The 19,689-nt window shown below is 43.3% G+C and overlaps 1 long non-coding RNA gene across 2 annotated transcripts in view; it reads left to right on the top strand.

The window, feature by feature from the left end:
* The first annotated feature begins 2,342 nt into the window (after nucleotides 1-2,342).
* Nucleotides 2,343-19,689, top strand: part of LOC112988128 (uncharacterized) — a 90,383-nt gene continuing 73,036 nt past the window's right edge. For both annotated transcript variants that reach the window (XR_010387255.1, XR_010387257.1), the window contains exon 1: nucleotides 2,343-2,645. This is a non-coding gene — a long non-coding RNA (uncharacterized LOC112988128). The remainder of the gene's footprint in view (nucleotides 2,646-19,689) is intronic.

Here is a 19,689-nt window from a genome sequence, read left to right as displayed (position 1 = left end):
GGCTCGCTCGCCCCCAGGAGCGAAACGCGCGGCTGCAGCGGCGCTGCTGCGGGCGCCGGGGGGCGGCGGGCGCCGGGGCTGCGGGCAGCGCGGCCGGAGCCGCCGCCGCCGGAGCCGCCGCGGGGCTGCCGCGCACCGCGCTGCGGCTGCTCGCTGCTGACTCAGAAAAGCAATGTAGGTCATAACGAGCTTCCTTAAGTTACCTAAGTTCGAACAATTAAGCTTTTCTTCGGAGACTTCTAAAGTGCTGTTGCAACATTTCTAAACGCCGTGGCTTGCGCTGAAGTTCAGCCCCCGTCTGAGCAATTACGCTGCGGCTAAGCAGCCGCCGCTTGGAGCCGGCGTGCCTGCTCCTCGGTGCTCGCGCGTTTAACCTCTTGCTTTTATCTCCCTTCGCCAATTTCCATCACAACGCTACTTTTCTTTTTTTAAAGTAATCTTCTGGTTAAAAAAAAAATGCCAGTGCATCACGTCCCTTTTTCTTCCATATTTTCAGGAAATAAGAAAGTGAATTGCCTACCTCCTCTCTGCTCAGTTTTGAACTCCTTCCAGGAAAGCTTATTCGTACTTTGCAATATAGATCTATTCTGTATTATTACTATTTACTAATTCACAGGACGAGTCGATCTTTATCCAAGCAGTTAAGGGGCTATTAAAAGAGTTCACTTTTGCCAACGGTTTTAACACTACACACAAAAGACGATGCGTCTTTTGAGTGACACTGAGCACAGTTCGTCTTCGAACCAGGAAATTTGCGTAAATAAATTTTTTTTTCTCTCTTTTTTTTACCATAGCAGAGAGGAAAAAGAATAGCCATAGTCGCTACGGAAAGCCCAGCAAGGATGAGCAAGCATCGCGCCCTGCCTCGCGAGCAGCGAAGCAGGACGGCGATCTTGCTGCAAAGCACAGAATCGTGAAGAAGAGGAAAAGGCAGGAGTAGGAGACGATTCAAGGAAATAACCACAGTAACTGATTTTATTTTATTCATTCGAAGCTGTGGGTAACCGTCCCGTTACCTGCGATCCGCCTCCCAGACCCCAGCGCCTCTGCACACGGCTGAGCGTGTGCTCGCGCTGGGGCGGCGGCGGGGGGGGGACTTCAAGGGCACTCGGCGACTTTTCGAGACAGGCAGAGTGGGGAAGGGATCCGTTGTCACGCAGCACAACTAACCGGGGAAACCCTCCGCCCCAAAGACTTTGCGAAAGCAAAGAGCGGGGAAAACGTGCAAACCTCGCCCGGTCCAGGCGCTGTGTTTCTGCTCGGCGGCACTCACCGCCTGCGCGGCCGCCGCAGGTTTTCAGGGCGAGCACACGGCCCGCTTCCCTGCCCCGCGCACCTTCAGCCTTCCTCCTTCCCCGCAGTTCCTCCCTAGCTGCGCGGTAACACCCAGCCGGCCTGGGTGCCAGCAAGAGAGGATTTCCCCTGCTAAACTTAGCAGGTCGCCGGTGGAGCTGGAGTCCCGTGAACGCTCCGCCGAGGTAACGCGAGGCAGCGGCGGCTGCTCGGCGCGGCGAGGCCGGAGGCCGGCTGCAGGCTGGGGCAAGCCCGGGGCCCGGCCTCCGCCCGCCCGGGCACGGCGCCGCCGCCTCGGGGCACCGGCCGGCCGCCAGGGGCGAGCGCTCGCCCTGCAGACCCGGAGCTCCGGGCGCCTCCTTGCCCCGGCCCGCTGTCGCCGCGCAAAGACCCCGCGGCCCGGGGGCTGCGGCCGGCCGCGGTGCCCGGGCCGCCGGGGCAGCGGCGGGCGGCGGGGCGGCGAGGCGGCCGGCACCGGCTGGGAGCACGCCGCCTCGGCCCGGCCCGGCCCGGCGGCAGGCCCTCCTCTCGTGTTTGCAGTGTTCTTTGTTTACATTCGGTTCAGAAACACTGGCCTCGGGCCAGAAAAGTGCAGCTCCCTGCTCGGGTGGCGGAGGAGCCTCGTAACTCCACGAGCGGCGAAGGAAGGGGTCGGCGCTTCCCTCGGCCGCCGCGCTCCCCTTAACCCTCCGGCCGCCTCGCCGCCCGCCCTCGCCCCCTCCCCGCCGCGCTGCACCTGCGAGAGCAGCCGCCGCGCTCCCGCCGCCCGCGGCCGCAACAAGTTTGGCGGCGCCGGCGGCCTCGGGGGGCAGCGGCGGGGCGGCGCCGCGCGCCCGCGGCGGGGAGGCAGCGCGGCTCTGCGCGCCGCGGCCGCGCGTGGCCCGGCGGCGCCGCCCGCGCGCGGGGCGCGGCCCCGGGGCCGCCGGCGGGGGGGAGGGCGGCCGCGGGGGGCGGCGGCACCCTGGTGCTGCGGGTCGCGTGTGTGCGCGGCGCTTCTCCCCCCCCCCGCCGCCACCTCCCCGGCAGCCCCCCCCCCCCCCCCCCCGCCGCGGAGTAAGTGCCACCGCTCCGCCTTCTCCTTTTCGCAATGTTGACGCAATCTATAAATAGTGGAACAAAAGGACCAACTTCCTCGCAGCTTTGCTGAAACTGCACAAAAAAGGCAACGGGGGGGGGGGGGTATTTTGATTTTATTTTCTGCTGGTTAAAGAACAAGCCCCCCCCCGCCCCCGCCCCGCTCCTCTCTCGATACTGGAAGATTTTTTTTTCCTCGCTGTCTCCTATGCTGGCAACGTCCTGCAAGTGGCTATTTCGCCGTGCGCTGGGAGAAGGGCTCCCCCCCTCTTCTGACAGTAAGTGCTATTTAGATACTGCCTTTTCTGCGGGGAAGGGAAGGCTCCTGCTCGCCTACCTGCCACGCCAGAAAGTGGGAGGCACGCAGGAGCGATGCAGCGGTCCGCGTTATTTTCCCCCCGGAGGCGCTTTGCCGCGGGGGGACCGCGCCACGGCGCGGGAGGGCACGCGGCGCGCACGGCTCCGCCGCCGGGCATGTGCGGGGGCGAAGGGGCTGCGGCGGCGCCGAACAAAAGCGCGGTGTTAAAGGGGCTTTTGTTAGGGGGAAACGCGCGTGTGCCGGGGGGGGTGCCTGCAGCAAGTTGCCGCGTGGGGAAGGGCAGCCCCAGGCTTGCTCGCCGCGGGCGCCGGGCTCCGCGGTGCAGCGGTGCTCGGCGCTGCTTCCCCCCCCCCCGCCCCGAGCTGCCCCGCACGCTCACGAGATGCGGATGCGATCGCGCATATGCGCGCGCGCACCGCCGCTGCCAGTCGGCTCCGCGCGAGCGCAGGCAGTCCCTGGCCGGAGGGAGAATTACATCATCCCCGCTCCCAGGGATGCTACCTTTCGTGCCGCTACCATGCGCGCAGGGAGGCGAAGCGGGCGCGGGGGCGCGCCTCCCCCTCCCCGGCACCCCGCTCGGGCGTGCGCCCGAGCGGGGTGCCGGGGAGGGGGAGGCGCGCCCCCGCGCCCCACACACACACAGCGCCGTGTTTACAGTGCTCACACAGGCGTATTGTGACGTCACGTGAGTGACAGCCCGCCGCGCCAACGGGGCGCGGCCCCGCCGCCCGACGCGAAGCCCCCGCCGGCCTTCCGCTGCCGCCCGCCCACCTCCCCGCGCCCGGCCCGGCCCTGCCGGCGGCGGCGGCGGCGGCGGCGGGGGGGGCGGGGGCGCCGCGGCGGCTCGGCCGCGCCAGGGTGCGGCTGCGCTCGCGGAGCGGGGAGGAAACTTTCTGACAGGCTTCTGCGGGGAAAATGCAAACTCGCGTTTTGGCCCTGAAACGCGTTTTCACCCCCCCCCGCCCCGCCAAGCCTTTAGCCTATCCCTAAGCTAAAGCAAGCCTCCCCTGCCTGCTCTCCCCGGTCACCCTCATTCAGCGCAGCCCCCGGGCTCCGCGCGCACCCCCGCAGCGCTGAGACACGCTGTCACCTCTGAGTTGCCTCTCCGCGGCGAGAGGCGGAGGGAGCGCGGCCGCGGCCGGGCGCGCTCTCCCCACACCGCCCGCGCGCAGCGCCGCGGCACCAAACGCGCCGCGCTGCCGCCCCGCGAAGCGGCCGCTCGCTGCGGCGCCGCCTGCACCGCACCAAACGCCGCAAAAGTTCGCCCCAAACTCGTGGCGGCGGTAACCGCCTCTTCGCGGCAGCTTACGCGACGTCGGTTAGTCTGCGTTTGACATCTTATATACGGCGTGCTCGAGAAGCAATTTGTTGTAAGAGATTTAAGATTTATTCGGAAATTTAGAGCATTTGCAAGCTTAAACTGCCGTCCCGAATACTTAACACCCCCTTAGGAAGAGGCTGGACCGTAACGGGCCGTTTTGTAGCGCGGAGCAACAGACCTCCGAGAGCGGTTTACGGGGGACGTGAGCACAGAAACTATCCCACTGAGCGGCCCGACACGATTAGCTGTCAGTAGCGGGCAATAAAAGGTCGGGAGCAGTCCAGAACATTTAAAATAATAGGGAATTTCTTTAAACGTAGCCAGCAAAATCTAAATCTCCCACATCGTACAATTTTTCATGTTTTACAGTGGTAATATTACACAGTTAGAAACTTAGCACAGTATGCTACTGGAGAAAAATAAACTTTTTTTTTTACTTACTCAGTTTGTCAAAATATTGAAGTAGTACTTACCCACTGCAAAGTCAATAAATCCGTATCACACTAAAAACAACAAAAAGTGTTTTACAAACTGATGCTCGTTGAAAAAAATGTTTGCCAGAATGCAGTAATGCAAAATTACTACGAAATCATAGGCATCTACTCACTGCAAAATGTGCAAGTATCAGGAACCTCTGTTTAGTAGCACACAGTTTTTAATGTCTTAATGGTTTTGGTTTCTTCAAAGTGTATTACTTTTTGAAGTCTGGGTGTTTCTATTTGTGCAGAAAATAGACTGAAAAGCTTTCAGCTCCTACTGTTACAAAAGTTAAAAGGAAACAAAGTTGAGCTGCTAAGTCGGCAGTCTGGAATGAGTCAATAGTATCTCCTTTGTCCTGCTCGCTTTCTCGGTTAGGTTGTATCTTTGCTCTATTTCCTCTACACGAGCAAATGAGCATTCCTACTCCTGGCTAAACTCTAAATAAATTCAATAGTTACACTTCATACGTCTCCTCCTTTCTAAGTATTCCACCTTTAAAATTCAAATACATCTGCCTCTCTAGAGCACCATATTGCATGCCGCGGTGGTGATACTGTCAGTGACAACATACGCACTTCCTTAACCATGTAGATACTTACGCATTTTCCATTATCTATAATTAATGGAGCAAATTATTGTGGTGTTGCTGTAGTACACCTTCACAAGGGAACAAATATGCATTTTTAAAGCATTCCATCATTTCTCATTTTTACAAAAGCAGATGGGGGCTGAGACATGAAGGAGATGAAAATAACTCCCTCCCCAGTTTACGTGAGGATTCCCCAGGAGTCCCAGAGGGCAGGGAGGTGACATAGCTGCCTTTTACGACAGATCACAGGTCCTGACACAGGGTCAGAAGGGATCCTTGCTTGGCTAGCCCCGTGCTCCAGTTTTGCTTAGCCGGTAGCTAGTCCCTTGAGGAATCAGTGTCAATTTAAGCATGCTAAAAGCCACGAGGAATAGGTTGGCCAAAGGCTGAGAGAGCAGCACCCGGCTCCTGGAGGGCTCCCTGCTTCTGGGGCGCCTGGAGCCCTCGTGCAGCTGCCAGGCTGCTGTGAGAGCGCCGAAGCTGGTCACGGAAAGAAATCTGAGTGGCAACAAAATAGAAGTAACCCCAAGGTGTAAGATTTCTCAAAACAAGAGGTGGGTGGATGTATTAGGTGGATAGGAAAAGTGCCTTGGGTGGAGACGTGGCTTAGACAGGGAGGTCTGGAAACCAGAGCCAGCTCCCGTCACTGCGAACTAGATCTCTATGTACCTCAAATCCATTTTGCTCTGAAATTCTGGCCTTTGCATTGGTATTACTTGTTCTGCAGATCTGTCATGTTCCCAGAGGAGATAAACAAATGTCAATTCAGTATCCCACATGGAAAGGTACCAGTGTTCAGCAAACCAAATATCTCTGTATTACATGTCTTACATATAATAATGTGATAATCCCTTAATGTAAGGAGCGAGACGTATATATACATACACACAGTTATATCTCCTCACATTAATAGCCCCATTTGCTTTAACTGATTGGAAATGAGAGTTGGATCGCTAGACTACAAACAAAGAAAAGTGAAACTACTAATCCACTGTGAGGTTGAAACCTGTATTCACATATGCACAATATACAGTTTTAACTTAATTTGATGTTACAGTACAAATGCTCATCATGTATGCAAAATCAAGATAGTATTTTGTTAGTTTTATAAACATATACCTTGCTTATCATTAATTTATCTAAATGTGCTTTTCTTCTGATTACGTAAATGAGACATTTAGCAGATGAATACCTGAATGGTCATTCTTTTCCCTTTTGAGACTTGAAAAAAATTATCAGTAGACTTCTGCTGTAGTGTTACATCTGTAACCATTCTAGCTGTAGCATTTTGTCTGATACTTTTTATTTTTTAAACACGATTTTATACTTCATCCCTGCATTTTTTTTGAAATCCATTGGAAAATGCAATCTCCTTACCCCTAATGATAACAAGAAGATTTCTCTGGTGACAATAAAGGCCTATGCTATGAATTTCTACAGCTTTCATTTAAAACTTAAAACATGTTTCTATCTTTTTGGTTGTAAAGGGTGTTAGTAGTATTAGTGAAATTCGGAAATTTCACTGATACAGACAGCATAGTCTTCCTGGTTCTGCAAGCAGGCAGTTCCAGTGTTTCAGCTGTTGCACAGTAGCACTTTTAACAAGTAGCATTCATGCATAACTAACAAGACTGAAAGTCCAGTTACTGCTGTTTAGAAGCCTCTACCTAGCTTTAATTATCAGAAATGTTCATTTCATATTGTTGCAGCCATTTGACACAATTATTAACAGCAGAAAAGTACAGTAGTTTTTCAAGATAGATAAGATACAGGGGGAGAAAAAAAGTTTAAAAAAATGGAGCCTGAGGCAGAGAAAGAAAGCAGCATAGATCCAGCTACCCTTTTATAGTAACTGGTGTTTTGGAAGTGGAAAAGAGGAAAACTCTCTCTTCCTTCCAGCAGCTAGAAAGTGATGGCATGACCCTTTTAACTGAAGACTGATAGCATTCTGGGAGAAAACTGTATGCAACTTTCATTTCTAGTATGTGGAAATGAGAACTACGGTTTTCCCTAGTTCCTTCTCTTACACCTACTTCTGGATTCTGGGTCGTGTACTCTAGTTATGTTGACAGATACCTAACAGAATAGTTTTCAAGTTTGGCACTTGTGCTTCATAAAAATAACATATTGTTCAGAATATTTTAAAGTACTATGATTTAGTTTTCATGAATATTTTCTGTTCTATTTGTGCAGTTAACATTCTTAATACTACATGATAGTCACTAAAAGGGCATTACTTTAAAATGTGTATACACACATACACCTAGCACAGACTAAAAATATACACTTGGCATAGATTACAAATATTTCTCTTATAAAAGATAAATGCAAATTAAGAAGTCAGTAATAGTTCATCAGATGAGAAATATGCATTTTAGACTGCACAAAGAATTGATAAATGTGCTGAAAACTAGGCAACACTGGCTGGCAAAACAGAATATTGAAACCACTTTGCTTGTTCAGGACTCTTAATGAGCTTGTTTTCTGGCTGAACGTGATATATACATGAATATCTTTTCTTATAAAATAATAAATTTCACAGAGATTCCACTGTATGACAGTGTACTGATTAGCTGTCACAACTACTAAGTAAATATTAATTTTGGTAGTCTTTCCACATTAAATCTATGAACTATCATCTCTTGATAACTTTTCAATCTCTAGCCACAAGTGCAATTCCAATAAAATAAACCAAAATTATTACATTTTTGACGATTTGATTTTTATTTGTAGGTTAGAGAAGTAATAGATAGTCTCTTCCGATTTGGACTTTGTTTTAGTTTTATAACGCTAAACAGTGGGATAAACACTGGAGACTAACTAGAAGGAGCTACACATCAGTGCAATCACTTCAGTTCTGTAACTCCTACAGATTTTTATCCCTTACAAGTATTAGAGCAATGATTTACATACCAGTGAGGGAAAATGAAAATGAGGGGGAAGCTCATTATAACACTGTAAGTGTATTTAGTTTCTCTTAACACAGACTAGATTAAACCCGGCCTTGTGTTCATATGACAAGAGAACTGTGAAGGGTGAGAGCAAAGGGTCCTTTCTCATAATGGTCACGCACAATTAATGGTCTCTTCACTCAACAGAGTAAACCAGACCCAAAATGGGAAGGAGGATCTGGGCTGCTACTCTTTCACCTTCGCTCCCCACCCCCATCCCTTGAGCTGCAAAGAAAGGATCAGGTTGCACTATTTTAAAAGCTGATGCAGTATGCACACTTCCTCAGTGTATTGCAGAGCACTGGGAGAAAATCTCTCCCAGAGCTCCCCGCAGGAACCCATGCAACTTTACAATACCCTTTACTCAGAGATGTGCCTTATCATCAGAGCTGAGCCTTCCATTAAATGATAAAAAGTTCCCTTAAGTGTACACAATTTTTAGGGAAGTACACAAATAAGAATGTTATTAAAAACTAACTTACCTTTGATACATGGTCTGAAAGCTTCAAGCTTAACGCAAGTCATAAAAACCATAACATTACAACAGCTCAGCACTATAGGTCAAGTAGACCTGTAAACAAATAAAAAGAAATCAAGCAACTTAGCATAATTTTCTGAACATACTTAAATAAACTGCACAAATTCTGGTCAGAGCTGTGGCTGAAAGGTAGTCAGTGGCACACAGAGGTTAGAAGAGCTATGCAATTATGATAGTGTCTGTGAAGCAGCCCAACAGTGAGAAGGTATTAATGTAGTTTAATCTCGCCTCAGTCCACTTCTACCTGAGCAATGTGAGTTCTGAAAGATATGAAATCTCATTCAAGGCTTAAAAAAGACTTCGAGTTCTACAGAGAAAAAGTTACATATTAGATACAGGTAGTTCTTACTAGTATATAGGACTAGGATATAGGTAGATCTTACTAGCTATTAGTAATATACGATTATAAAACAAAGACTGGCAAACATTTCACTTGAAACCAAGAATTAAAATAATGACAGGTTGTATCACACGACAACAAATATACAAGTAGTAAAATTGTCCGTTTCTCATGCATGAGATTCATCATTCTAGAGGCAGAGACTGCTGGAAATATGCAGGAAGCACATGAAAATGGAGGGAAAGACAGGAAAGGAATTAAAGTCTAACAGAAGTTGCTGAGTTTGATGACTAAAGTCTTCATCAAATAAGAAAACAGTATGGTATATACTTTGTAACGCTGTGTAAATGAACAAAACAAAGCCACACATTCTCTTGCAAATCACGCCACAAGGATTCTACCTCCTTATCCCCCCGAGGTCAGAAGTGCCCAGGTACTGACTCCTGATGGACTCTTACCTTCCTTTCTTTAACACAGACATGTACCTCTCTAACCATCTGAGCACATATGAGTGCTATACATTGCATGCTGCCCCCCTCCTTTTTATTTTACCAATCTATATCAAAAATAAAAAATGATTTTCCCTATCATCTTTTATGTCCTTCTCTAGCCTTTCTCACATTGGGGAGAAGTTTCTTGCTACTTAAGCAGACAAATATTAAGGTGTAAGGAAAAATAGAAAAAGATTATTTCAGGGAGAGGCTCTGCAGCTCTGCAGGAAAAGGAATACTTTACTTAGTAAAAAATAATTTCAGTTCTTGAACTGAAAGGGACTGATGTTTATATTAGCACTACAACTTTTGCCGAAAGGGGAAGAAACAGTAACTTTAGACAGCAGTTCAAAAGGAAGTCACAGTACAGAGCAAGAAATTTAAGTTCTTACAGTGCAAAAACATTAAATCAATGCTGAACTTCTCCATTAGCCTTAAATACTGAGATGTGGGGGTGCAGTTAGTCTTTAATATGTCCAGCAGCCTTAATGCTGAAACCTATACAAGAAGATAATTAATACAATAGCATTCATCAGGCACAAAACTGAGATATTCTTTCATTGAAACTTCTCCAGCTCTAACAAAGACACCATTCAGAAAAAAGCATTTCAAAGATCGCTGTAGATGCTGGACATAGCCTGATTCTTGAGTTAAAGACAGACATCCGCTAGCCAAAAGGAAGAGATCTAACAAAGGAGAGACTTTCAAGTTTCAGACGTTCAAGTTTGAGACCTCTAGTTTGAATTTATCTATGTTTTCACAAATTAGTAGATTCACTGGAGTTAGAAATATCCAGCATGAACAATGAAAACAAACTCTATCTGTGGATACAGCATGAACACAGTAAGATATGTTTTCCAAGTCTAGAGCAATTGTCAAGCAATTGCTCTTTATCAAGGCAACACACTTGATAGTCAGGGTCATCTAACCTCAGGCCATCTCATTCCACCTTATTCTGAGTCAGTTCTTAGTAGCTCAGCTGGCCACCTTTCCTTAATTTGTTCTGAGGGTAAGTTGCAGATACAGGTTTCTTCTGCTGCATGCACTGAAAAATCTCAGGGAGGTAAAACCAGTGACGATGAGTGCAGCTACCACACCACGATGGCTTATACAAGCAACAGCTGCTTCAGTTTTTTTCCAAGATGAACGAGGGCCTGCGCAGGTCCCAGGGAACTCCTGGCCAACTGGTCATTAACCAGTGCTTTCTCAAGTGCTCGCAGTGTCCATATCACACCCATTTAGGACTCAGAACTACAAGTGGATACGATCAGCAGACTCGCTGGATTGGTTTATATCTCTCATTTAAGCAGCCAATTTTAACTATGACTTAAAGCAGGAGGAAAAAGTCTAATTTGATACCATTTTACATTTGCATCTGTTATTCTCATTTTAAAAGCCCATATTAACTATAGCCACTCCACAAAACATGACGATTCTTTTTGCTCTCCAGATCATTCTTCCATACCTGTACAATTTTTACTGTACCAACTATATAGCTAACCTCTGATTCTTATTTTTTGCATTTTATGATAGAAAGTTAAATTGCTTTTCTTTACTACACGATTCAATCTTTTAAGTATAATTTGTAAACTGTGTGTAGATGGAAAATGTAGTTTAATTAAAATGTGGCAAAAGAGCAATTCATTTTTATCAGTTAAATTAAATAACTGTAAATGTAATTAATATGCAAGGAAAAAAGTACATTTATCAGTACATATTGCACTGAAAACTGATTTATTCAACAAGGAATAATCACTCTTAGCTGGTGAAGTTCAGTGATTGTTTCTGGTCACCACAAGATTTTAGAACTAGTAAATCTCATCCTCTTACAATTTTCATTCATGGACTCCGTGAGAAAATGAAATCTCCTTTTTTCATCTCCCAGTGGACTTTTCAATTTTGAAAATACTAGTTATTAATACAAAGTCAAAGAATACATTAAAAAAAGAGCTATCAAAAGCAGCTTCAGCATTCTGTAGGTTATAGTTCCAAGTGCTCTGCCAGTGACTTCCATTCGCTTCGTTGTTTGACTGTCTTTAAAACTTCGGCATCAAAAATATGTTGCATAGTATTTTTAATTTATGTTACTTTAAAAGACTATGGTAAATTTAACTTTAATATAGGCTGCCCTACTTCCATATTTAATTTTAAGTGGTCTTGTTAAAAATAAGCATTTAATTTAAATAAAGTGTATATATAAAACTCATTAAACATATATTAATCATTCCAGGAGGCCACACAAGCAACAGAAAATGTGGATTCCTTCCTTTCTATCAGCCATTTATATTATAGTATGTTCAAAACAGAATGGGTTCCTACTGTGCCTGCTGGTGTACATATAAAATTAAAGAGACAGAGTCCTGGCACAGAGGTTTGCCTTAATTTGCTTAACATCTGAGGTGCTAAAGTAAAGCCAAACAGGAGAAGCTTTTTTTGTAAAACATTGGCTGTTCAGGTGCAGACTTACCCGCACCAGGAGGTAGAGGGTGAAAGGATGCTATCAAGGGCTGTAGACCCTCTCCTGCTCCTCCATCCCCTACCCCTCAAGCTCTGGCTGCATTCACCCATGCCTGTCTACTAAAAATAGGAAGAAGTTTCAACTAACCAAGGAATTAAACATAAGCACTGGCCATCTCAATCTCTGCTAAATATATAGACTTTGCATTGAATTTCCTTGTCCTCACTGAGTTATTCAGGAGGAGAAACCTAGGTTCAGGGCAGCTCCCCAAGCTGAAAGGAAGAGAAATAAGTTATTTCTGAGAACTTCTGAAGATTCTGATCCTGGCTTTCTGAACCTAATTTTTTGAGGATTCACAAAATCACAGAATAGTTGGGGTTGGAAGAGGCCTCTGGAGATGACCTGGTCCAACCCCCAATTAAGTGGGGTTATTTAATAAGGATCAAAATGAATATTAACATTCATTCTATTCATATTATTACTACTTAATAAGAATCAGAATGAAATTCCTCCTGCCAAATGTCTGTGATGGAAACATCACTATCTCATGGGTTTTCTATTAATTTTCTTGGTCTTTTCTGTGGTAGGCTCAAAAATTTCCACTCTGTAGTAGACAGAATCTGACGGCAAGCAGGAGGAAAAAGAAAAGCCACTGGTCAAAATTACAATGATAGCAACCAGTTTCTCAAGAGATAAAGAGGCAGAATGTTTGGTTTTGATATGGGCATGATGAAGTGAGGAAGCAGAAATGAGGCAGAGACATTTCATTAAGTTGTGTTATAAAAGCGTCAAAATACCACAGACCATGGATTTAGCAAAGCTAACAGTGCAATAACAGGGAGGACTAAGGTAGGCTCTAGAAGGTTGAATTTGGAGAGGGGAAGGTCCTCAAAGTATTTGTTTTGTTATTGCAAAGACTACCGTTAGGCCAAGATTCATACACGAAACCTATTGAAGAATGTAAGAAAGGCCGGCCTGGTTCAGGCCAGGCATGCACCTGGCACATTGTCCTGTCTCCACAGCGGACATACGCAGGTTCTTACTCAAGTACTCCCTCAGAAAAGAGCAAGACCAGGACAAGCTAATATGATCTTGCCCCTGCGTAGTCTTCCAGCATCCCACTGCTCTTTAGCTCAGGGTTTTTCCTGAGCCTGAGGTGTTTTTTCTATTCAGTGACCTTCACTAGATCTCTTTCGAAGGTCTTCTACAGCCTTTCCTTAGATCCATGTGAATTTCTTGCGTCTATAGTACTTTTTGGCAAAGAATTTTAGGGGTATATTACCCATGGATATATAAAACAATATAATTCATTACATTATTGACTTTTAACCTGCCTACAAGCAGCTTCACCTGAGGCTCCCTCATTTCTATATTGGTAGAGAATATGAAAAGTTAATCAATGTCCATCCTTTCCATGTGCCATTTTAAAACATTTTTTGCTATTTTGAAAAAGTGTTCGAAGGGTGCTATAATTACAGTCTCTGAAGTAAAGTCCATTGCCTCTGTCCTGGAAATCTATTTCTTCTTAGTTCTGCCAATCAAAGATTGGTTTGCCTGCTATCGGTGGCAGATGCTGAAGCTGCTATTGCCCAGGAGTCCTTCCAAGATCCTAGGGAACTGGAAGCTCAGACGAACACATTCTGAGAGAGCCCCTGGTTCCCACTGTTAGGGAAGATGCATTAGAGGAAAAGATGCAGTCATGCATACTGTGTTCTTAAAAACCTGCTGGTCTTTCTGCAAGCAGAATCTAAAAGAATAGTAGGGAGTGGAAATGAAGAGAAGAAAATTTGCCAATCCACAGAAATCAGCCCCCTTCTAAGAAAATTACTTGCTAAGAACTAAAGCTCAAGTAATGAATGTAAACTTCAGCTGAAAAATGAAGTAAAAAACTGAAGATAAAGCAGTTCAAGCTTCCCCTAAAGGAGGAGGGCATTGTTCCTAGAGTTTGGCAGCGCACCTTAATTGGGTACAGTCAACATAGTAATTAAAACACCAGAAGCTTGTGCGACTTTCCTTTTACTTCAGTAGGAGTTTCATAAAACATACAGTATATTCCCATCTTCCACTGAGTCCCTGCTATGTGTCTTACAAGGCATAGGAATATTTCTCAAGCAGATAGGAAAGCCTAGTTTCTTTGGGGAAAAAAAATGGTAAGATTGATAGATGGGACAGGTTTCCATCCTTAAGTAAAAATATAAACAAAGCCCCTTCAGAAATCTTCTTACTGCAAGGTGAACAGTATATTGTATCCCAGTACAGAAGAAGATAGGCAGCTATTGCAGAAAAATGAACTCTTAGATGGACTTTTAGAGAAATTATGTAAACTCCCGTTAGTTTCAAAGCTAGTAAATAATCCAGTACCATTGAAATAGAGAAGGTTAAGAGAAACTGATAATGCTAGGATACTCAGATTTTAGAAAGTCTTTACATTTAGGTTGGCGAGTAACTCTAAGTTATTTTAAGTTAGTTAAAGTGACTCTGATACAAATGACCTGTGCCTTTGCAAAATACTTTCTGTCAGTAGATTTTACCTAGGCAGTGGCCAGTCTATCAGCTGTAATGATGCTGGGTAAGGCTGCAGGATCTGATGATTATTTGGGGAGAATATGTTTGGCTAAGCCCATAAGGAGACTGTATTGAAAGTTTCACAGGATCCAAAGAAAGGTGTCAGAAAAAAGATGTTATTCAATAAGTAAGCAAAACAGTTTTTCAGGAACTCTTAGCATCCTTATTGGAATAGGACACCTATTCTTGCCTGTTATGAACAATTGCACAGATCAGAGTCCACCTTTGATAAAGATGAATTTGGAAGAGCAGTCATGGTTATTGGCTCCCTGCTAAGATTATCTGGTTAGATAGCTGAAAGTTAGAAAGGTTCAGAGCCCCCAATGTTACCTAACCCCAAATGTTGTTTGGTTCTGACTGACTTAATTCTAGGGCCATATGGCTGAAAGTTTCTGAAGATGATCTTGCCTCTTACTGGCTTATTGACAAAAACATAATTATTGCATTGGCTATTACTTCTTGTTTGGTAAATCCCTGAAAAAAAAAACCTTTTTGTTCAGGACAGAGGGTCCTGACTCAGAGATAGTTATATGGATGCCAAGCAGCATCCCCTGAGGATCACAGAGACCTTGAATTTGAGCAAATCCCTAATTCTGAATAGGCCTATCTTGTTAGCCAGACCCTTGGCAAATCAAGTTGTGAAGAAGGCACACTGTGTTTCTGTGATTGGTTTACCTAATTTTTAATGAGGAGAGGACTTATTTGTGTACCAAAGCCATCTGATGTGGCATATACTGTGCAGTTACAGGGCTGCTGTTTCAGTCAACTTTCTGCAGAATGTAGACAAAGTATGGGATATTTTGTGAGAGACTGTAAATGCTGAAAGACATTTCACTGATCTTAATGGGCAGCTTAGAAGTTGATTAACGCGAGCTGCTACTGTCTAGGATCTCTCTTGTGGAAAGTAAAAAGCTCTTGATAGTCTCGCGTATAACAGTGATGCCATTAACCAAGTGTTTCAAATCAGTGTTGCTGTTTATTAACTCTGAGAACTACTGATCATACAGTTTTAGAACTGTGTGAACTGAAAGGATCATCTGTTGTGTACTGCACTTGAGCTCCTTATCTTCTGAGACAGCCTGTTACGATGACCATACTTTGGGGGGTAGGAGGCACAACAAAATCAACAAAAATTCCTCCTTGGTTCCAGAGAAAGGCTGAAGCGTGACACTACATACAGGTAGTGCAGCACTCCTATTGGGAATGTAATGTCTTTTCTCTGCTGCATGGACCCCTACATAAAAATAGACATGTTGCAGGCAGACAGTTCAAAATCACTGATGAGTGTCTGGTTAGGAGATAATGGATACTCCTCCAGTCTGAATTTGAAATAGCAAATGAAAGTGCTGAGGCACTGATAGTTCAGAATGAGCTACTAGCAACCTCACTCTTTCCTGTAAAGAAAGTAGTAGATATAGAAGGTCACAAATGAAATAGGTCTTTTCAGGCCCTGTGCTTTAAAATATATGAATCCAAGATATACCATGTTGCTGATGAATCTTTTATCCCTTGCTACATGCAGGGACAGCAACTTGTGCTTGCAATCATGCACCCTTTGCCTCTGTTGGACTTTCCTGTCAATATAAGCAGACCATTGCAATGGATTTGGCCCAAAAGCTCAGAATCTCAGCTTTTAGGACACTGAGTAAGGTACACTGTCTTAAAGCATAACTATAGCTTTCCTTGTGGAATTTAGATATAAATTGACTTCTGTCCAAGGAAGGTCTTCTCCCTGTTTTCTCCACTATATGTTTCCTCTTGGAAAAAGGAAATGTTACTATGGGACATGTCTCTTTCCAAGAAGAGTATTGTCACAAATAGGTTTTGAAGACTCAAACCTGGAAAATCTTAAATCTCAGTAACTTACAACTGTCTTATCCCTATATAAAGAGATGTGTCTAGTATGTTAATTCAAACCATGTTTTTCTAATGGTCATAGGGAGACAGAAGTGACTACATTAAATTAATTATGCTATGATATATAAAGTTAAATAAATCACGTAGTACATCTACTGCATTATTTCCATCTCTGTGGTGTGATGGAAAGATTGGAATCAGGAATGTTTGTACTCACTTCACTATTTAATGCCCTTAGGATAGAGGACATGAAGGTGCCTCAAGTGGTAGTCTACCGATACCACCTAATGGACTCTGCTTGTCCAAATAATTTGTCCTTGTACTCACAGGGCACATGTATACCAGCAATGAAATCCATCTACATAAGCACTCAAAGAAGAAGCCAAAAGCATCCCAGATGAGTTATTCATGCACTTTATAAAAATTGGGCAATTAAAATAACTCTTTGAGCTTTGGCCAACCTAGATGGAAAACTGAGTTATCAACTGTGGGGCTGAACACATGCACAAGCTACATTAAGAAAACAACCTCCTATTTATACTGTTGCTGTATATCACCGTATTAGTATGGAGAGCCCAAAACTACACATAAATACAACCTCTAAAATTCCAGAGAGAATATCTTCTGAATTCAGACATTCTCCTACTTATTTCTCAAGATTGGCTTTAAAACTTCCAAACTCTGAGATGCTAATGCTTATACTTTCTGACCTATATCCAACCATAGGACTGTTTTTATAAACTACAGTTTCTACAGATTTGTCCAGTCTAACTTGAGCTATTTTTAAATAATGGAATTACTACCACTTTAAAGCATTATTAAATCTGTTAGAATAGAATACCTCAGAATCACAGCACACTGTGTTTTCCAAATTCTATCCTATGCCTTCTAATTATAGATACTCCTACCAACCTTATATATTATCACATTTTTCCAGTCTGCTTGTATATTGCTGTTTACCCCACATAATCAGTTATCCAAACAGCATACATATCCTAACAGTCCCTTAATTATTTCTTATTGTTTCTGAATGTCCTTAATCTGTAAGTAATATTTTCAAAAGTATTAAATGACAACTAAATTCATTGTCATCTTTGAAAATGGGGGTCAGATCATTCTATTTTATTATCTTTATACCTGTGCGGATAGCGTACTACCCAAACCAGATTAATAGGCACCTTACTGGGGGTTGATTTCCACGTTAGTTGCATTGGGCCCTAGAAGACAGCCATAGAAACTGGGTTTTTCATGCTGATAAACCCCCTCTGGTTCATTTCCTTTAGTCAGCAGAAAATTATTTTTAAACTGTTCAATTAAAAAAAAATTAAATGGGAAAGCTGAAAATATAGTTTGTATTTATAACTTCGAACGATAAATATAAATGTGGATATTCAACTTATAAAAATTATGAAATTAATACAAATGTTGAAGAACAAGTTCTGCCAAGTAAAAATAGACTTTAGGTTTCAATTATAAGAAAAAGGAGCTATACTAGTTTAGCATTTTTCTCAGTTTGTTCAATTCATTAAGGCATCTCACAATTTAGAACCATTATTCTCTGTTCAAGAAATACCTAGGACCATAAGCTACTTCTTTCACTTTCATGGGAAGTTAAGTCACTCAACTTCTTTCAGACAGCTGTATAAAACAGTATGTTATTTCTATCCAAGAATTATATTTTCCTATCCTTGTAAAGAAGTGTGAATTAAGCATTCTGAAGTTACTTGCTATACGTGTTCCTCCAAAAGCTTCTCTAAGCAATATACTGTTTTTCTTCTCTATATAAATTATATTGGTATAAAAGTGTATTGGTATGTGATTCCTATTCTTACTCCATGATCCCGTGGAAATTTTAACATACAGTATACTTTGTAGCAAAGTTATAATGCATTCAATTATTGTTGGCAAATAAGAGTCTCAAAATTAAACATAGTAAATTGAATTATAATCTTTCTCCAGACAGGTTTGTATCATAAAAGTTTAAAGACTTCAGTGGTCTTCTTCTAAGTATATTCTCAAATAAACACAGTAAATGTCTCCTAAATTAAAAAAAAAAATCTTGGTAAATCTAGATGTTTCATTTGCAGTATTGAGCAGGAAAGTTATACTGGAACTCTTGGGTTCTTATATACCAAGATAGCAAGACAGATGTACAAAAGTGAAGGGGTGCTATTTCCCTTATTAAAATCCTCCTCTTTGGGAAGTTGAGTGAGTGAAAATCACTTGATTCTCTGCATAGTATTCACATTTCTAATTCAGCTGCTTCTAATAATTGAAACATTTCTAACATGATTTGGAAGAAGAAGGTGCAATAAAATGCCCATCTTCAAATGCTCACAGCCCTTCCTGTCACAGACCAAATATAAGAACAAGCACTGAAAAATAAACATCAGTCACTAAGTAGTTAACAGATATACATTTTAGCTATTTATCACAGTAATTAAACGTTCTTCTCATTTTCCTTCTAATTGAATTTCATAGAAAGAACAGACATGTTAGTATTCAGAATCGACAACTTAGGCAAAAGATCTTTGTTCCGTCAATATACTTGCTCTTTTATGTCACATATTTTATGCTCCAACAAAAGCACATATATGAATGATTCTCATTAGAATCAAGACCATGGATGCTGGTAACACGAACCATACGTACATTTTAATACTGTTTCTGAGTGTAGGAAAATAAAATATCTTGAGATTTGGAGCCCAAATATAAATGACACTTTTAGTATCACTAACTGATTTCACTTAAGGGTTCCATTATCACAATATAGATAATACACTTAGGTTTCTTTTTTATTACTAACAGAATTTCCTTATCACAGTAAAAACAGGCTGTTACTCCGAACCATAGAAAGTAAGACTGATCATCAAAGTTCTGTTTTTATTTAGGAATCACAAGCTTTTTCAGATATTCTGTCAAATAATAAACTCTAGTTACCTATATGAGCCTTAATAGGAATTACATGTGTTCTGAATGCAGCAAATTTCCCCATAATATCAACAAAGCTGAACATACCTGGAAAGCACGTGCTAGATAGAATTAGAAGCCAAGGAATTAGTGTATTGACAATGATGAAACCAGCTTCATGTTCAGGGGACCAAGTAGCATAAACAGAGTGATGGTACTGCTTGCTTGACCAGGTAAAACGCTTTACCCTTGTTTATGATCTGCAAGTAAAAATTAGTATTCATGAACTTCAAAATCAAAATTAATGAAAATCAAAATACATAAAGGCATACAAAATACAAGCATAAATCTACTGACTCAAAAGTGACACCTGCATTTTTTGCTGATTTATCATGTGTTCAGATTACCCACTTTCATCTCCACATTCCAGAATTTATTTTTCAAATTTCTTCTTTAAATTCCAGTTTATTTGTTGTGTTCAGCAGAGCAAACAGAATTAGGAA

Source organism: Dromaius novaehollandiae, chromosome 1 (assembly GCF_036370855.1).
Source record: "Dromaius novaehollandiae isolate bDroNov1 chromosome 1, bDroNov1.hap1, whole genome shotgun sequence".
Classification (NCBI taxonomy): Eukaryota; Metazoa; Chordata; class Aves; order Casuariiformes; family Dromaiidae; genus Dromaius; species Dromaius novaehollandiae.
This window is presented reverse-complemented; position numbering and strand designations above follow the sequence as displayed.